Here is a 14,412-nt window from a genome sequence, read left to right as displayed (position 1 = left end):
GGGCCCTTGCTGCCCTGGCAGAGTTTGCGCACGTAGAGCAGCGCGCGGTTGGCGCCGCACTCCACCTCGATGCACGGCTCGCCGTTGTCCAACAGCGGCTGGAAATCCGGGGCCGCGGCCGCGGTGGCCGAGAAGCGCTCGAGGGCCAGCGGGTCCCTGGGCAGGTGGAGGTGCGGGGCGGCCTCGTGCAGGCTGAGGTAGGCGCGCGGGGGGCGGAGCGGCGGGGCCAGTAGAGCCTCGTAGCCGGCGGCCGAGGCGGGCAGCGAGGCGGCCGGGGGGAGGGCGGCCGCCGCGGGCAGTGGCGCCAGGTAGCCCGGCAGCGGCGGCAGCGGCAGCGCGGCCAGGGTCGGGTGGAACGTGGCCAGAGCCAGGGCCAGGTCCTCGCGGCCCGGGAACTCCTTCTTGACCGCCGGCATGGCGCCCCGGTGGCTCCGCAGCTCTGCTCTCCGCCGGCCGCAGCTCCGCTCTCTGCCGGCGGCAGCAACTTATTCCGACCCGGGCTGGAGTTGGGTCGCGGGGGGCGCGGAGGCGCCTGGCCGCGAGCCCACCCCGTCCGCTACTGCGCCCCGGCGCCCGCAGCCGCCTCCTCCGCGCCGCCCCCCAGGCCTCCCCGGACTGCCCAGCCGGCCGGCGGGGCCTCGGCGGCCCGAGACATGGAGCTGCTATCGATCCCGGATCAACTCGCGGAGCGCCGCAGTTCCAGGGCCTTGGGGCTCCGCGGGGCGTCTGGAGTCCCGCGCCCCGGCCACCAGCGTCCGCGCCCAGGGCAGTCCCACGCCCGGCTCGCCGACCCACCCGCCAGGCCGAGCCTGGCAGCGAGGAGTTGCAGAGTCCCCGCCCCGCCCGGGGGTCCCAAGCCCCCGCCCCGCCGCCCGGGCCGCGTCAGCCGTGCACCCGCGTCCACTGGCGCGCGCCCGCCCGGCGGGGACTTGGGAGACTCCGCCGCCGCCGCCGCCGCCACAACTTGGCCCATTTAAACGGCCCCGGCGCGGCGGGAGGCGCGGGCTCCCGCGGGGGGTGCGTGACGGCCGACTCGGGGCATCCGGCGGCGGCAGCGGGACAGGGCTGCGGCCCCTGGCGCTATCCCGAGTACCGAGTCACTGGGAGCGGCTGGAATCCAGGACTCCGCGCGGGACTGGGATGCGCTGGGCTGGTCGCGGACCGGGCTCCTCTGGGAGGGAGGGAGCTGGGGGCTGCTCGCCGGGGTGTGAGCGTGCGCTGGCGGCGCTGGGACTTTGCACAGCGAATCTGATGGTGGGCGTTGGTGTCCGGGAGGGCGTGGGTGGTCTCAGTGCACCTGCAGGGAGCGAGGTTGTGGATTTGTAGTGTGTTGCCTGGGCAAAGTGTTCTGTGAATAACAGGGCAGCACCTCCCCGCCCATTCGTGCCGCTTCCTATGCACTTCACAGGAGTGAGTTCGCCCGAGCCACTGAGTTCCTCTTTAGTCTTTTATAGATGACGCTGAGACAGAAAGGTTGAGTAACTCTCCTGAAGTCACACAGCTGTTTCAAATGCAGGATGTCTCACGCCAGGACCGCGCCAGGGCCATGGTGTGGGGCAAGAGCTTCCTGTCACCCCACACCTCCCAGCAGGAAGGTGGTGTGGATCCGAGTCAGGGTGAGGGTGGGGGACAGCGGGTTGGCAGGGTGCACACCCTCCCACTAGGAGCCAGGCTAGTGAAGCAGGACCGGCCACATCACGTCCACCTTGGTGCCTTCTGACAGGTCAGTCTGGGCCCCAGTCCCTGGTTCCTGGTGAGCTTCCTGTCACCCCACACCTCCCTGCGTGCCCAGATCGGCATTGCATCTGGAGGGTTCCGAAGAGAAACACAACCTGGGGGCGTTGGTAACAGCAGGTGAGACAGCCTTGTCCTGCTGTGCCACGTTGCATCCACTAGAAAGGGGCCTCCTCTTCTGACCCTGGCCCCTGCCCCCTGAGATGCACCTGGCATGTTCCTGTGGGCATCTCCCTGACCAGGTCCAGGGGTGAGTGGGCCACAGGACTGTTTGCACAGGTGCTTTCTTCGAGGGAGGGAACAGCCCACAACCACCTCCTACCAGACCAGCCTCCTTGAGCATAAACCTGACCCTGGGTGACCACGCTGGGCTCCCTCACCCTATCTCACCGGAGGCTTCTGCTGGTCCCACAGCCAACCTGCGGAGTGAGGTCTGGGCCAGCGGTGCTCTGCTCAGACAAGGAACATGCCCAGAAGCCTCTCCTGCTATCCTGGCCCCATTCTGTGGGGGCTCCTTGGTCTGTTGGGGTCTGAGGGGCCAGGTGTGAGTGTGGGTGACCCTTCCTTATGTGGCCACCCTTGGCCATATCAACCTGTCTGCATCCAGGACATCAGCACATCCCTGACCCCAGGTGGCTGCCAGCGAGTTCCCGTGCCTTCCTCCCCTGAAGTCTGTGTCTTCTCCCAGGTCCGATGCCATGGAAAGTCCACTGCTGGGGCCAGCTGGAGGCCGTGTGGACTGGCCCTGAGTGCCCCCGTCTGGCCACAGCCCTGACCCTACTGCCCGTGTGCGGGCTACTAGGTTCGCCTGCACCTGATCCTCCTTCTAGGTTCGCCTGCACCTGACTCCCTCATGCTCACACAGTGATGTGGGGAGGGAGGCTGGGGAGGCGCAGGTTTGCATGGCAGTGCCTCTCTGGGTCTGAGACCCTTGGGCCAGGCCTCTCCTCTGATCTGGGCCAGCGGAGGGGCCTCCTTTCCCTTCCAGGAGCCCTTCCCTGCTCGCCAGCGTCTCACCATGCTCAGGCCCGCAGTGTGGTTAAGGAGGGGCATGGGGCTGGCCTTGGGTTTCTGGCTGGGTGTGGGGTCCCACCTGGGCCCCCCAGCCTAACCTCCAGCCCACAGTCTGGCTCCACCTGTCTCTGGAGGACCCAGGGTGTCTTCCGGAAAAGACCCTGACTGGGTCCAAAGCTGGAGGCACCCCTCTATCCTCACCATCCACCCCCGATGTTCTGGAGGCCCCTCCAGGGGCTGGGTGAGGCAGCCTTCCCCACCACCTGCCTGTCTTCCTGGGAAGCAGGCACCTGTTCCGAGGCCTCTTTCCCACAGGACCAGGCTCCTCACCCCCAGCATCACCCTTTTCCGCGGGGTTGTGCCCCTTCTTTGGTCCTGTCCGCTCACACACACCTGTGTCCGTGTCCATGTTCACACCTGTTCTGTGTCCACTCGCATACACCTGTGTCCATTCCCACACCTGTATCTCATGTCCACTTGCACATCTGTGTTCTGTGTCCACTCACTCACACCTGTACTGTCCGTGCCCACTCACACGTGTCCTGTATCCACTCGCTCACACCCATGTCTCGTGTTCACTGGCTCACACCTGTCCCGTGTCCCGTGTTCGCTTACGCACGCGTGTGATGTGTCCACTCACCTGTGTCCACTGGTTTACACCTGTCCCTTGTTCACTTGCGCACCTGTGTCCCGTGTCTTGTGTCTGTTCGCACATCCGTGTGATGTGTCCACTTGCTCACACCTGTCCCGTGTCCACTCGCACACCTGTGTCCCGTGTCCACTCACGCACCTGTCTTGGTCTGGGACACCTGGGCCCCACTCTCCCCTGCACTCCTCAGGCTGGTGGCAGAGGCCAGAGGCACGGAGTTTTGGCACTAGAATCATCCCGAGCGAGGCAGGGACGTGGCGGTGTGGGCTCCACCGCCCCTCCTCCGGCCCACGAGCCCCGCCTGCCTGGGCCTTGGTGCCTCTGTCGCTGCTCCGGGTCCCCCTGCTGGGGCCCCTCTGCCGCTGGGCTGAGGCTGGAGCCGCTGCCTCCCGCCACCAGAGGGAGGAGGTCATAAATAACCCTGGGGCGGCCATGGAGCAGACGGTGACCCCAGACGTCCTGGGGGAGTGTGGGGGCGCCAGGGGCCACTGCCCCAGCCCGCACGCCGCCTCCGCCATCCGGGAGTGCCTGCCCAGGCTCCCCAGCACTTCTCTTAGAGCCCTTCTCATCCATCCCCTCATCAATCAATCAACCATTTATTGAGCCCAGATGTGGTACAGAACCAGAGGTGGGGTGGGGAGGAGAGAGATGGGGAAGCCGAGTCCGGGGCCACAGGTGCAGCCAGGAGGTGCAGGTGAGCAGTGCTGAGGCCAGCCCGTCAGCCTCCGTCCTGAGCTTACTTCTGGTGATGGAGGGAGATATACAGAAAAGATCTTGCAGCCTGCAGGTGTGGCACAGCTGATCTTGGGCCAAGGATGCACAGCTGTGTGTGTGCCTGGCCACCGGCAAGGGCACGCGTGCTCAGAAGCACAGATGTGCCCACACCCTGCGTGCCTGTGTGTGGTGCAGCAGCTCCCGACTCTCGCACGACGCACACACAGCACAGACCCTCCCATGGCCACACAGACAAAGATGGCTTCACCACAGACGAACGGTGCAGACAGGATGTGCACTGCTTTCCAAGGCCGTGCAACACAGACCCAGGGCCTGTGGGCACCAGCACCGCACAGACCCAGGCACACACGATCCTCAGCCAAGGTGGCCTGTCCAGTGCCAGGGTCCAGTCCTGGTGCTGTTGGACGGAAAGGCTAACCTGGGAGGTCAGGGGTCGTGGTAAATCAGCTGGGCTCCCTCAGATGCTCCTGCAGAAGTGGCCAGGACCTCAGGAACGCACCTGCTCCTGCTCAGACAGGAGGAGCTGCCGCGCTGCAACTTGCCCGCGCTTTTGGGTGCTGTGAGCTGGCTGTGCGCCACGTCGTTTCGAGGACACAAGAAGGTGTTTCCAAGTCCAGTCTGTCCACCGACCTGAACCTTTACCATTGAAAGAACAAAGGGGTGGGCCCAAGGGACCCTTCCCTGCCCTCCCATGGTGTGTAGTCGGGGATGCTCCTGCAGACACACAGGTGGGCTCTGACTGCCAGATCGCAGGGGCGGTGCCGTGGTCCTCACCTGCCATGTCACTAGTGTGCTGACACGCACACCAGCGAGAGCCAGAGTGCTAGGCCTGGCACATCCCAGACAATTCCTCTGTAAATGATGCAGCAGCCAGAGGCACCAGCACCTTGAGGCTAAGCAAAGGGAAGGAATAGAGTTCTCCAGAGCCCCAAGGAGCGGGAAGGTCTGTCCCAGTGGATGGACTCAGCCAATTTCACCCTCTCCTCCCCCTGCCAACACTGCGGCCTGCAGCCTGGATCTGGCTGGGGTTGTGGAGGGGACCAGAGGATGCAGCTGCCACCTGCTGGGCGGACGTGGGCCTAGGGGGTCCTCAGCCCTCATGGCAAGAGTGGCACCCTCTCTGACACTGGGTCAGGGAGACTCCGGGAGCCGAGTGCAGAGCCAGGGCCCAGCCCGCAGGCCTTGGGCTCCAGCCCCTGTGCCCCACATCTGGAATGTGCCAGCAGGGCCCAGTGCGAGGGAAGAGCGGATCCCTACGTGAGTGAGGGTGGGGGGATGGTGCCTCTGCCATGGCCACGGTGCCGCCGTCCACATCAGCTCACTCTCAGCACAGATCCTGTGTGAAGGCCTCGGGCCACACGGCTTGTTCTGAGGGCCCTAGCAAGCCGCGCTCCTGCTGTGCTGGCTGCACACTGACTAGCTGGTGAGCTTGGCGGGTCTGTGGGCAGAGAGAGACCAGAACCCGCATAACAGGCCCGATGATGCCAGGCTGCGCCGACCCCCGAGCTTTAGAGGAGACGGGCACCAGCCTGGGGCCCTGCACAGACAGCCTCAGTGCAAGGAGCTGGAGCCCAGGCCAGCTGGGGAGGGGCGGGGTGCGGTGGCTGGAAGTTGCTGTTCTCAGACCTGGCCCTGAGACCCTCTCCAACTGCATGGGGGGGTCCAGGGTGGACCCCAGATGTGACAGTGTATGTGCTGGGATGGGAGCCCCCTGAGAACAGGGCTTTTTAAAATTCACCGACAATCCCACATGTCTGGCACGAGATAGGTGCTGTCAGTGAAGACCACACACAGGGGGTCCTCCACTGTGTCCAGGGGAGGGGGGGCCCTGCTCGCAGCCAGACTGGGTGCAGCCCCAGGTGGGCTCCCGGGCTCGCCCAGGGCAGCTCAGCCTCCTAGCCCCGGGCAGCCCTGCTGCCTGCCTGCTCCCTCCACTCCTACCACCTGCCCAGGTGGGACTCTGCCTGCCTTCCTGTCCCTGGTGTTCTGTAGGAGTTTGACCACAGGTAACCTCTTCGTCAGAGAGAGGAAAGCTCACAACGTGGGAGAATTCCAGGCCTGGCCCAGTGAACATGTCCTTATCTTCAGCAGACGTTGCCCAGTGCAAGGGGAGGTCAGTCTCAGGAGGCATGGACAGTGGCGTGGCATCTGTCCTAAGGCCCTGCCTGCAGCAGAGGGTGCCACAGAGGTCCCCCGTGACAGAGCCTCATGGCTGGGGCAGGCAGGGGTTGCACCTGCTCCTGCACCAAGAGGCAGATACAGACCCACGGTGTGGTCTCTGGGGTCCCGCATCCCAGGTACAGAATGACCCAGGTCACTGGCGTCTGTGCCATCTCTGCTCCACTGACCACTCATGGGGGTCCTGGAGATCCTGACACCGGTGGCTGGGGAGCAGCAGCCCAGGCACAGGCCCCAGTACACACGCAGATCCCACCGTGTGTGCACAAGGCCTTGTCCCAACGAGGCCTGGGTGCTGTGTGAGGGCCGGATGCTAACACAGCGGAGGATACCCACGCGGGAGCTGCTCTGGGGTTCCTCCCCATGTTTCTTCGGGTAATGAAAGTTGTACCCAAATGGGATATGCAGGTTTCCGCTGTGCAGCTGCTGTGTATTTTAGGATCTCATCCCCGTGTGCCCCAGCAGGGCCACAGCTGTGACCGGCTGCTCCAGAAGAAGTGGGTGGGTTGAGACCCCACCGGCAGGGTCACTGGGAGCAGCAGGCCCTCTGTCAGCACTGACTTCTGTGTCATGTCAGGGATTTTCAGGGCAGCAAGCTCAGGTGGACAGGCAGTTTTATTCTGTTTCTCATGTCAAGTCCAGCTCCAGACTGCCTTTCTGAGGTCACAGATGGAGCCTCACCCCATCCAAGGTGGTGTCCTGGACTCCCACTGTGCTCCCCAGAGGGCAGGGTGAGTGCATGGCATCCTTTTGGCAGGCGTGGGTGCCTCTGTGGACCTGCTGTGAGGCTTCTCTGTTTCTGAGTCTCCTATGGACCATCTGTCTTCTATGTGGCTGCTGAGGAATCACACTGGGGTGGCTGTGCAGGTGGCTGAATGAGAACAGGACCCCCATGCTGCACAGCCCTGCATGACCCCGGGGGTGGCCCCAGAAGCAGGTGGGCGAGGCTGGGCGGCAGGGATTGGCTGAAATCGTATGCAAAGCCCAAGGTGCAGGGGAAAGGCGGCAATTCCAGGGTCCCTCTCTTCGCCAGGTACCTGGGGCGCAGCCCGGGCGGCAGGAGGGACTCAGCCCCTCGCCCAGAAGGAAGGGTCCCAAGCAGAGGCCCTGCCCTCATGCACTCCCCAGCCCACACCTGCAGCACTGGGACCAAGACTAATAAAACACCCGCCTCACGGAAGACAGCTTTATCTTGTTGATCGGAAGTCTGCTGGCCCAATTTATGATGGAACATAAGATCTCCAAATCTGAATTTATGCACTGTAGCATAACGAGAGGTCAATAAGATTAAACGGGGGCCCAGGAGAGGACCAGCGTCAGGCTCACTGCGAGGTGCTGCACAGAAAACCCACAGTCAGAGCCCCTGGGCCCAGCCCAGGCAAGACCAGAAAAGGAGGGGGCAGGGGGGAGACCAGCCTGGGGCTCCCGGGAAGCCCACAGGATGGAGGCAGGAGAGCCAGGAGGCCTCAGGCAACCCTGGGATGGCTCCTGGATCGAGCAGAGCAGGGGGGTGACGAGGGTTCCCTCAGGGCTGGGGAGCCTTCTCAGGAGAGCAGGGGGGTGACGAGGGTTCCCTCAGGGCTGGGGAGCCTTCTCCTGGTCTCAGACCCACCCCCACTTCAGCTCCCAAGCCCTGGGTGCCCCTGGCTCTGAGGACAGTTGGGAATCTTCCCTGAGGCAGATTCAAGGACAGAGCTCTGACCCTGGCCCAGGGCTGCTTTGGGTGCCCATAAACTCGACTTCTGGTTCAGAGCAGTTCCCTGCACCCCTTCCTGAGCCCTCTGTCCTCTGGATCCCGTGGGCAGGGTGAGGGACCCGTGCTCTGTCTGGGTGGGGGCTTGGGCGCCCAGCCAGCACGAGGCTGTCTTGCTGAGCTTAGAGCAGACCCCGACTTCAGAATTTATACAAATAAATGCAATGAAAAGTGCTGGCAGCCTGATCTGATTACAGAGTCATTCATTCTCTGGTCGTTAATAATTCGTGCAATAAAGGGCTGCGGCCGCTCAGTGTGGGGAAGGCTGTGGCCCAGCCTTCCCTCGGCGCCGGCCCAGGAGCTGGAAGCATAAATTATTAGTTTCTTATCGCTGGGCCTGCCATCGCTCATGCTGCCAGGGCCTGGCGGGAGCTGGTGGCTGTTCTGCTGCCCGCCCGGGCCGGCTCTCAGCCGTCGCCTGGGGCCCTTTGTCACTCCCACTCTGGCCCCCCAGGTGTGGGAGCCCCAGAGCCTGCTCAGGCCTGGAGGCTGCTGCTGGAGCCGGCAGCTCTGGAAGTCGGAAAGGTGGGGCTTTAGTGCGTGTCCTCAGACCCTCAGGTAACCGAAGCCAAATCACTCCCAGTTGGAAACGCAACCTCACACACCGGGCCACAGCACGGACACTCACAACAGCGGCCCACAGGGCCCCTTGCCCAGACCCTGACCAGGGGAAGAGACAGTTGTGTCTGGGTTTGTCAGTCCTCTGGGTGTGGCAGGGCCCCTCTGGGTGGGACTCAGCACCTGTACCTGGGAGCACCTGCCCGGATGAGGGAGTGGGAGCAGGAACAGCACTCACACTGTCTTCCTGTGTCCAGGGCTGGGGCCCTGGTCTGGCGGGCAGGCATAGGGCACCTCCCACCCTCTCATGCCCTCACACGCCTGCTGCTGGGGTTCCCTGTCCTGCCCCAAAAAGGGAGGAGCCAAGGCTGAGACAAGGTTGGAAAATCAGGGTGGGGACTCTGGAATCCAGACATCCTGACAGAGGATGCAGGAGGAATCGGCGTGAGCACAGGGTAAACTCACAGACTCGAACTCTCTGACGTGTCTCCTGGGCTCAGCTTCCCCTTTCTGGAGGGCTGGGGGTTCCAGAACCTTGCCTTGAATTTGTGAGGATGGTGGGACCTGGAGGGTAGGTGGTGCAGAGGGCGTGAGGCCTCACCCCAGGACGCTGTGCCCACTTCTGACTTCTCTGAACCTCAACCTGTAAAATGGGAATGAGAGTGAAACAAGATGAAATTAACATGCATTGAGCAGGTGGGGTGGGGCAGAGACAGCCACCTCACAGCTGGTGAGGCCCTCACAGCGTCTGGCCCCGGAGCCCACACAGCCCCTTGCAGAGACTGCCCTACCCACGTGCAAGCGTTTCACCCTCTTCCCACGGGTGACCCCAGCTTGGCCGCGTGCGTTTTTGCTCAGAGCGTCCCCACCTGCGTCCCACCTGCCCTCTGGCTTTGGGAGCGCCGGGCGCAGAGGTGGCAGGCGCCTCAGTGCCCTGTGGACTTGCCTGGTTGTCGGTCGCTTCTGAAGCGGCTCCACTGATGGGTGCTCCTGCTATTCTGGGTTGCATTTTCCTGCTCCCTCACATGCCTGGTGATTTCTGAGTGGGTGACAGGGATTGTGAATTTTGCTGGGTGCTGACTATTTTTGTAGCAAAGCTGAGAGAAGCTGACTTTGCTCAGGACTCTAGGAAGTTACTTAGAAGCTGTTTGGTCCTTTGGGGTCTTGCTTTTAAGCCCTGCTGGGAGGACCAAGGCAGCATGTAGTCTGGGGCTGACTGTACCCTCCTTTACCAGGGCACGGCCCTGCTTGGTGCTCTGCCCAGGGGCTGAGGTGCCCCAGCCTGGCTGGTGGACCACGGACCTTCCAGGGTCCTGGTGGGCTCCGGCCATGGTTCCGTCTGCTGATCTCGGGTGGTTCTTCCCTCGCCTTCTGTAGTTGCCTTTCTTTTTTTCTTTTTCTTTCTTTCTTTCTTTTTTTTGAGACGGAGTTTCACTCTTGTTGCCCAGGCTGGGGTGCAATGGCGCGATCTTGGCTCACCACAACCTCCGTCTCCCTGGTTCAAGTGATTCTCCTGCCTCAGCCTCCTGAATAGCTGGGATTACAGGCGTGTGCCACCATGCCTGGCTAATTTTGTATTTTTTTAGTAGAAATGGAGTTTCTCCATGTTGGTCAGGCTGGTCTCGAACTCCCGACCTCAGGTGATCTTCCCGCCTCGGCCTCCCACAGTGCGGGGATTACAGGCCTGAGCCACCACGCCAGGCCCTGTAGTTTCCTTTCATGTGAAAATGCGGACTGTGGCTCACTCTTCACCTGCTGTCACCTCACACCTCGGCCTCCCCAGACTCCCAGCTTGGTTTCCTCCCCTGAAGGAGACCCCTGAACACACCTGGGTCCCCATGCCTGCACCACAGCCTGGACACTCGGGGCAGTGAGCTGGGCAGTGAGCTGGGCAGCTGCGGGGCTCCGCCTCCATCGTTCCCCAGCCTTGCTCACCTGGTGATCCTGGTGGGCTGGGGGTCTGGCTGCTCCCTCCTGCCTGGACGTCTGTCCCCACTGGTGTGCTCACGACAGTGCCCTGCATGCCTTCGGGGCTCTTGCAGGTGTTTTCTGAGTGGCCTGGGTGGGGCCCGGGCAACCTGCTGGACAACAGACCCTCAACCCATCCCCTGCCAACCTAGCTCAGCCCTGAGCTCCTGGCAAGGGATGAGACAGCCTGAACTTCAGCCCAGGGAGGGGTGAGGAGGCTGCCGTCAGGTGCCTGCTGCTCCCTGTGCACCGAAGGTGGGCCACCTGGTTCTTCCTCCTCCTGGACCTCAGGCAGCCTCGTTACCCAAGGTGGCCGCCCCACTGCAGGGGCCAGGACAGGGGCGGAGGGTGGACAGCACGCCCACTGGGAACACCCTGGATGGGTCCTTTCCTCTCCGAAGGCTTCGTCACCAGGGCCCAGGTGACAGGAGGCTGTCATCGTGAAGGAGATTTAATCTGAGAAGACCCTCAGGAGAGCAGTGAAGCCTCAGGATGCTGGATTTATTACCTGGAAGTGCACTCTGGGCTGGGGACAGCAGCCAAGGTCATAACACGTGTGTGCCACACCAGGAAACCTGTCTGCTAATGTGTACACATGGGCAGGCTGGCAGCACCTGGCTCTGGCTTGCTTGGAGTGGACGTTGGAGCAGGTGGCCCCGGGTCTCAGCCAGACACTACCCGGCACTGTGAGGACAGGGCGTTGCTGACACTGCCGGCTCAGGGTGGGGGGTTGTCTCCACAGCTGGCCTTGTGACCGAGGGAGCGTATGGAGCATGGTCTCAAGCAGGTCCAGGATCCCTGACCCTCAGCCAGGCCCAGGCCTTGGCTCACAGCCCTCAGATAAACAGGCAGAGGGGGTCAGGATGGGGTGGACCAGAGCAGGCAGGGGGCCCTGGACAGAAGGGGAGATAGAAGGGGGCATGAGGGGCTCTCTCCTTGGTTTTGGGTCTTAAACAGGGTGTGGTTTTCCATTTGGGGGCAGCCTGTACCCAGAGACTCCGGTGGACATGGCGTGTTTTGAGGGCGCAGGTAAATCTCTTTACCAGAGGCTCCCCGGGGACAGGGCCCGTTCAGAAGGCCACCTCTCTCACTGCAGCCAGCGGCAGGGCAGAGCTTGCGGACCCCAAGCAGGAGGCCCACACGGGCGGAGACACTGCCTCCAGCCACCCCTGGGGAGCCAGAGTCTAGGGTCACTCCCGGTGTGGCTACCTCCCTGCCAGGCACAGTCCACACAGGCAGCTGCTTTGGGAAGTTCGGTGCCAGACACCGCCAAGCCCCTGCCCGGGGCATCTCCTCCAGCAGCCTTCGCCGTCTTTCAGACGAGCCCCCTTGTCTCACGGCTGCTCTCCCAAGCCAGGCCTGTGCGCCATCTCCTTTAGGCTCCTGCAGTTCCTCCGCTGGCCTCCACGCTGCCCCAAGCAGGAGCGTTGGATCTGTCATTTCCTGACGTTAACCCTTAACCCAAGGCTCCGCCGCCTGCTGGATGAACACACATTTCATTATTTCTCCGATTCCTTCAACCGTCACTGAGCCTGTCTCTGTGCCAGGCGCGGAGCTGCAAATCCAGGAAGACAGTGGTGAGCAGTTCACACAGCCCTTCTTCCTGCTGTGGAGTGCAGAAAAGGAAGCTCCAACCTTGCAGCTGGGGCGTGCAGAGCCACCTTCTGCCAAAGCCTCCCAAGCCGAGCAGTTCAGGAGGGGCAGGAGGGGCTGACCGCCCTCACCCCAGAACAGCACTTTGGCCTTCCTTCACGCAGACACCAGTCCCCTCTGTCTAATCCTGTTCATCCTTGATGCCAATGTCAAATGCCACTTCCTCCATGAAGCCTTCCTGGATCCCTCCAGTCAGAATGAATCCATTGTCCTTGAGCTTCTGAACCCACGTCCTGGCCTTTCCAGACCTGGGCCTGCTGGCTTACACAGGAGCCCTGCCTTCATAACTGGACTGTAGGCCCCACAGCGGCCTCATCTCTGCTCCAGGGACCAGCCGGCACTCAGGAGGTCTTGGAAATATGTGTCCCGATGGCTCAGCACTTTGCAATCACCATCTCAGGTGATCCTGCAGCCACTGCGAGGTGGGTGCTGGTTCCACCTCCTTCACAGGTGCCAGCTGGCAGGTGGTGGAGGAGGTTCGAGGCCTGATCCTCTGGACCTCTGTGGTTTAATCAAAGGAGCCCACCGCTACTCTGGCCACGGCTCCTCCAGAGCTCATCACTGTGATTATTCATTAACCCCTTAGTTATCAGCTAAGACTTCACGGAGATTCCCGGGCTGAAAGTGAAAGAAAGGAGAGGATCCAGGAGGACCTGGAGGAGGCACTGGGTGCTGTCCAGCTGCCTGGACCTGAGCCGAGAGCTGCTGATCTCTGGACCTCTTAAGTTCCAGGACTGCCAAAGGCTGCTTTGTCCTGCGGACGCACGGCCATGGGTGCACTAGGGGTTTGATCATTGACAATGTAAAGTTCCTTATTCTTGGTTTTATCCTCTGTAAAAATGGGGATAAAATACTTGGCTTGTACAATTGTTGATAAATTCTAGATGTTGACCAGAATATAGTGGTTGCCCAATAAATTGTAAACACGATTGTTTTTGATGATTTTTAATAACTATTGAAAATCTATACGCTATACAAATCCAGCATTGAATCTGTAGAGAGTATGCCCCACCCGTGCATCCAGGAGCTGCCTGCTTCCCTCCCTCTGCACCAGGCTGAGCTCCCAGACACCCCATCTTCCCTGCACTCCACTCAGTGGCTCCCCCTGCTCTTCTGATTCCTTGGGTCCCTTCTCCTGGCGATACACCTTCTCCACTCTGCCGCCTGCCTAGCGCCCACCCTGGCCACCACATCCAGACCCCCACATCCCAGATGGCCTCCCTCAGCCCCCAGCCCCCACGAACACATGCACACAGAATCGTGCACACGCGTGCTTTTACCGAGGGCACACATCAGACACGTACAAATCCACTGACTTGCTGTTGCCAGCTGTGGGTGAGCACAAAGGCACGGCTCACCAGGTTTATCTGGCCCAGGCCTGGGAACCCTGAGCAGGGAGCCCCACCCCATGCTGCGTGCTGGCTCTAGACTGATGCCATTTATCACCGGCCGAGGATGAGTAATTTTACCGTGAACACAGTTCAGGGTGATAGATGAGGGAGTGGGGGCAGGTGATCGCCGTGCTGCCTGCCCGCCCCAGAGGGAGGCTGGAAGGAGACTCCTCCCTGTTTATAACAGGATGGTGGCCTAGGAGGGGCACGTGGACAGAGGAGCCCCTGTCAGGGAGGCTGGCACAGCCACAGTGGGGCGGGGAGACAGAGGACGCAGGCCTGGTCTCATCCCTGTCCTGGGCCTTGTGAGGACCATGAGCAGAGCCCACTCGGGGAGATGTGGCCATCCCCCAAATCCTGTCCAGGGCCGAGATCCCAGGGGCCCTGTGCTGTGGGAGGATGGGGACAGGCGAGTGTGCGGCTCCAGTGTCCAGACAGAAGAAAAGGAGGGTTTCCCCTGAAGACTGCCACCATCCTTTCCCGGAGTCCTAACCTCATCTTTGGGTCATAGTCAAGCTCTGTGAATTGACATCTTTTCAACAGTGCTGGCCTCACCACAGGTGCAGCTACACTGCCCACAGTAACAAGGGAGACTTTATCTGCTGGCCACGCACGTGTGCAGCGGCAGGGCTGGGTTTTCTGGAGCCTCTTCCACACTGTGGCCTGCTCAGCTGCCCAGGATGGACGGCCTGGCAGCCTGGTGGGCACGCCCACCTCTAAAGTCCTGGGCCTCAGTGGGGAGGCTGAAGGCAGGCACAGGGTGCCCGGAGGCGAGTCCA

The 14,412-nt window shown here is 62.0% G+C and overlaps 2 long non-coding RNA genes across 2 annotated transcripts; both read right to left on the bottom strand.

Annotated features, from left to right (window-relative positions):
* Positions 1–3,984: 3,984 nt before the first annotated feature.
* Positions 3,985–5,669, bottom strand: LOC115833022. Its single transcript, XR_004028446.1, has 3 exons — positions 5,455–5,669; positions 4,907–5,025; positions 3,985–4,768 (listed from the first exon to the last, which is right to left on the bottom strand). It is a non-coding gene; the product is annotated as an uncharacterized LOC115833022 (long non-coding RNA).
* A 4,537-nt stretch (positions 5,670–10,206) lies between these two features.
* Positions 10,207–13,585, bottom strand: LOC105738039. The gene is made up of 2 exons (XR_001113759.2): positions 13,547–13,585; positions 10,207–13,073 (listed from the first exon to the last, which is right to left on the bottom strand). It is a non-coding gene; the product is annotated as an uncharacterized LOC105738039 (long non-coding RNA).
* Between the last annotated feature and the right edge of the window lie 827 nt (positions 13,586–14,412).

Source organism: Nomascus leucogenys, chromosome 24, assembly GCF_006542625.1.
Source record: "Nomascus leucogenys isolate Asia chromosome 24, Asia_NLE_v1, whole genome shotgun sequence".
NCBI classification, from domain to species: Eukaryota; Metazoa; Chordata; class Mammalia; order Primates; family Hylobatidae; genus Nomascus; species Nomascus leucogenys.
Note: the sequence above shows the minus strand (reverse complement) of the source record. Positions and strands in the feature narration are given on the sequence as shown.